Here is a 4,696-nt window from a genome sequence, read left to right on the forward strand (position 1 = left end):
ACGTCATTCCTCAGGAGTAACGTTGTAACGTCGAAACATGTAGAATCGTCAACTTTTTGAAGGCCATAGATAGGCCTAAATAAAATGTTTTTAATTGTGTACCAGTTTAACGTTGAATATTATTTATGATTTTAAAGGAATTAACTAATTAGATGTGTACACAAAAGATAAAACTGTGATGATTTAAAACGTATAAACTTGGAGATAATCTGATGAATGTATGTGAAACCTTAAGTGCCCTCTAAAAATATCTTTAATTATCCAGTAGATTAAGAAAAGATGAAATCAGATGATGTTGTTTATATAACGGTTAATACAGAAAAGACAATAAATTTGTAGTTTATGTTATTGCTTAAACCAGTGGTAGAAATTTATATATATTTGTATGTCTGTTTTTTTTGTATTCATTAATGCCTTCCATGACATGTACTTATTTACCAGTACATGTAAAACTTCTGAAAGCTGTGTTGTTTGCACAATGCAAAATATGCATATAAGATGCATCTTTACTTTAAGTTATTACCAGAGATCAAGGTAGATTGCTTGTTTTACTTTATTTTTACATACTCAAATTTATTTTAACTTTTTTTTTTTTTAAGTAAAGAATTGTGCCTTCATTCTAGCATTTTCGTGTGGAATCTCACCTTGAGTAGTTTTTACACAAAAGTAACTTTTACTCAATTTTACCATTTATTTTTGGCTTTCTCAGGCACTTTACTAGTTCAGCTTTGTGGTAAGTTTCTTGATTGTTAACGTTAATATTACCTCTAGAAGATTACCCCATCACAAATGATATAATGCATGTATTCTTGCTATTTTAGACCTATTAAATGTTGATTATGAAATAATAAATAAATCTTTGATGTATCTCTTAATAATGTAATCATAGAAAGAAACCATAATCTACAGATGTGAGCTCTCATGTTAAAGGTAGTTGTGCAGGTGGTAATCGTAAATGTACACCATGTTAACAGGTGTGGAGAAGCGTGTGAAAAAAAATATAATAACCGAATTAGTGATTTTAGAATATTCAGTTGATCTCTGTGTATAACTGATATCTTAAAACTAATATTCTTAGTTTATATATGAAACTCATTGCTCAATGGGATTTTAACATTTATTATTCATACTCTGTTATTTTTTAATCTTTCCTCCTATTAGTGTAACCTTTTTGATGCAAGTGTTGTTTATCAAAATGTTTGTATAAATATTTAGATTTTTACTATTTAATGTTGTTTTTCTAAAAAAGAATATAGTTATGTAAATTAATCTAGAAAATTTTGCCCATTATGGGCCATCTTTTATAAAATGTTGATAAGTATTAATTTTAACATTATCAGGGCCATATCTAGCACTGAAAAAGTGGGGAGGCATACTCTGGAAGGGGCTCCTATTCCAATTGAATTTTTGGCACATAAAAATTATAAAATTTGCTTCAAAACTATAAAATTTTATTTTGAGTATTAGGTATAAAGTCTCTACGGAACTGGGGTTATGTGCACGCCAAGTTATAAATAATACATAATGTATAGAGCAATTAAAAAACTTATTGAGGCCCTTTTGTTGACTGGTTGGCAGTCCCTTTGTTGACTGATTGGGGCCCTTTTGTTGACTGTTTGGAGTTGCTTTCCTATTGATGACATTTTGTTTGTTTCCAATGTTACAATTTTCCTCATAGGGACTCTTCAATTTTTGGGAGAAAGCGAGGAGGCAATTGCCTCCTCCGCCTCAGCCTGGCTACGACCCTGATGACAACCCTTTAGATGAAGGTCGATTGTGTTATATATACACACACGAGTGATTTACTAATTTAATTGGGATAGTGATAGAAATTGATATATATATATATATATTAGATGTAATAACTTATGTTTTGAAAGTGTGATATATATATACTTAAAATGAACGATAATTTCTAACCATTTGCTTCACGTTTATTGGTGTTTTGTAATGACTGCTTACGCTTTTACTTTACCCTAACTGGAGATGACAATCAGCGACTTATCGATTTATTAATAAAATGATTATTTTGATGCATACACGATTTCTCAAAGTATGGAATTCAATATTATTGTTATGTATGTGTTTCTTGCTTAAGAAAAAAAAATCAACTGCCAAATAATAAAGTTTTTAACACTACATCACGCAGTTTTGTTTGTGTTTCTTTACTTCGAAATTGTGTATGATAATGCAGCGTTAACTTTTCCAGTTCACAATAGTATTTTTCCAAATTCTATAGGAGCGCCCCCTTTTTGTTTCAAAAATAATTACATTAGAACATTGCATAACTATAAAATTTTATTTTGAGTATGAGTTATAAAGTGGGCCCCTTTTAAGCGGGCTCCCAGGCCGGGGGGCTGACTCTACGGAACTGGGGTTAGGTGCACGCCAATTTTTAAATAATACATAATGTATAAAGCAATTAAAATACTTGTCATACACAATTTTAAAGTTTTTAACACTACATCACCCAGTTTTGTTTGTGTTTCTTTACTTCAAAATTGTGTATGGTAATGCAGCGTTAACTTTTCCAGTTTTCAATAGTATTTTCCCAAATTCTGTAGGAGCGTTGTGTAACACATTGTCAGGTAATAACATTTACAATTTTTTATCGAATCTGTTGCTTACGGACTTAAGTTTAATTCATACACCTGTGGGAACGTTTTATTTATATATAATACAAATAACGTTTGCTGTTTAGGAAGAGAACTGAGCATAATATAAAGATGATAATTAGGTTTCTTATGAAATGTGTTATGTTATTTGAACATAATTTGATGACCAAACATTGGTATAAACATTTCATTTAGTGGACGTTCACAAAACAACTGCAATGAAACATCTACAATCTTCACTTGACAGATTTTCCTTTATTTGTTCCCGCCCCCTTCCCTGTGTCTGGGCAGTAAGCTAATGCTCAAATTCGGGGTTCGACTCTTGCGGTAAGCGCAGCCCAGATAGCCATTGCGCAGCTTTGTGCTTAACAACAAGCCCCTCTCTAACTCTGCTTTGTCCATCACAGAAAAACGTAAACTGAAATAAATATACACTAGTTGTTATTTTCGTCACTAGAGGGAGGTATATGTCATTAATTCCAGAAACAAATGATAAAATTAATAATATTTCATAAGTAGAGTTTCATGAAGAGTTCTGTAGGAAGTATATAGATATTACCTTATATATTCTTAAGGACTTTAAAGTCCATTAATTTTCTTGTAATTTTTTTCCAGTGATATAATTTTGCGTATGCCAAATTATATGAAATGTAACATATGTATATATATGATTTTTTTATTTATTTATGTACATTGAATTACAACCCCCCTCCTTTTCTAATGGCTTTGACTGTTTCATAGTGTAATAATAGGTAGACATCTGACTGTAATCTATGGATGATTTATTTTCTTTACAATCTATAAAGCTGTGGGATTTTGCGTAACAACAGGAACTAAAAAAACTATTTTTGATATGTAAATATCATACTGAACCCAAATTATTAAAGGTGTTTTATACGTTTCACGTGTGCACAGTTTCTTTGCGTTATAACGTTTCATCGTGAAAACATAAGTTACATTTTCAAAATTGTGTTGATATCAATTTTAGTTTGCTTGCTGCACAATGAGCTCTGTGATGTGCCCATCGCAGGGATCGAACTTATAAGTTCATCAAGCTTGCGAGTCTAGCGCCATAACTACCAGGCCCTAAATCTCAATTTGCACAATGTTTAAATGTAACACTTTTGAACTAAATTATGAAATACATTTCATACAATAATCTTTTAGGACCTAATCACACTGGCGTTTGTTTTTTCGTACTTAGTTCGGTTTGATTCGTTTGAAGAACAGTGTGAACAACAAAGTTTGATTTGTAAACGAACAGAACCGAAGTGACTACACTAGAAGAAGAAATCTCGGTCCGTTTGTTAAAAGAACTGAGTTTGTTTTACTTGGGGAAATATTATCTGGCCCAGGAGCCATTATCGTTCTTTAAACTTCCCAATTTGTTCTTAACCAGCTCGGAATTAATGCAGACATCTTGTTCGATCTTGTTTCCATCTATCAACTGTTAAAGATTTGGAATACTGGTTATATCTTCGTCATTAAAAACTGAAGAAAAAGCAAAATTTAATAACCCAGCCATCTCATAATCATCAGATGTAAGCCTTCCTTTATCATCCCTCAAGGGTCCTATCCCAATCGTAACATTTTGTTTACCCTTTATATATTTAAAGAAATCCTTACTCTTAATTTTTACATTTTAAGCCAACCTTTTTTTCATACATCCTTTTTGATGTCCTAATTTCTTGTTTCACCAACTTACTTGATCTTCTAAATCTACTGTCATACCAGTCAATTTAAATTTCTTAAATTTATGATGCTTTTCTTTAATTTTATCTCTTAAACTCTTTGTGAGCCAACCTGGTTTTTTACTTGCAGCCACTCTTTTCGTTCTATAAGGAATATGTTTACCTTGAATATTTAAAAATTTTCCACATCTGATCAGTGTCTCCAGATAACTCAGCTGCCCAATTCACAACATCCCTTCAAAATTTTCTTTTTTGAAATTTGTAACCAAAATATCATTAGTCCTTAACTCCATATGCAGCAAAATAGTACAGAAATATGTTCATCTAGTTTAAATAACTTAGTAACTGGTACAGAACACGTTCATCTAGATTATATAACTTGTAACTAAT

This window comes from Limulus polyphemus, unplaced genomic scaffold, assembly GCF_000517525.1.
Source record: "Limulus polyphemus unplaced genomic scaffold, Limulus_polyphemus-2.1.2 Scaffold2962, whole genome shotgun sequence".
Classification (NCBI taxonomy): domain Eukaryota; kingdom Metazoa; phylum Arthropoda; class Merostomata; order Xiphosura; family Limulidae; genus Limulus; species Limulus polyphemus.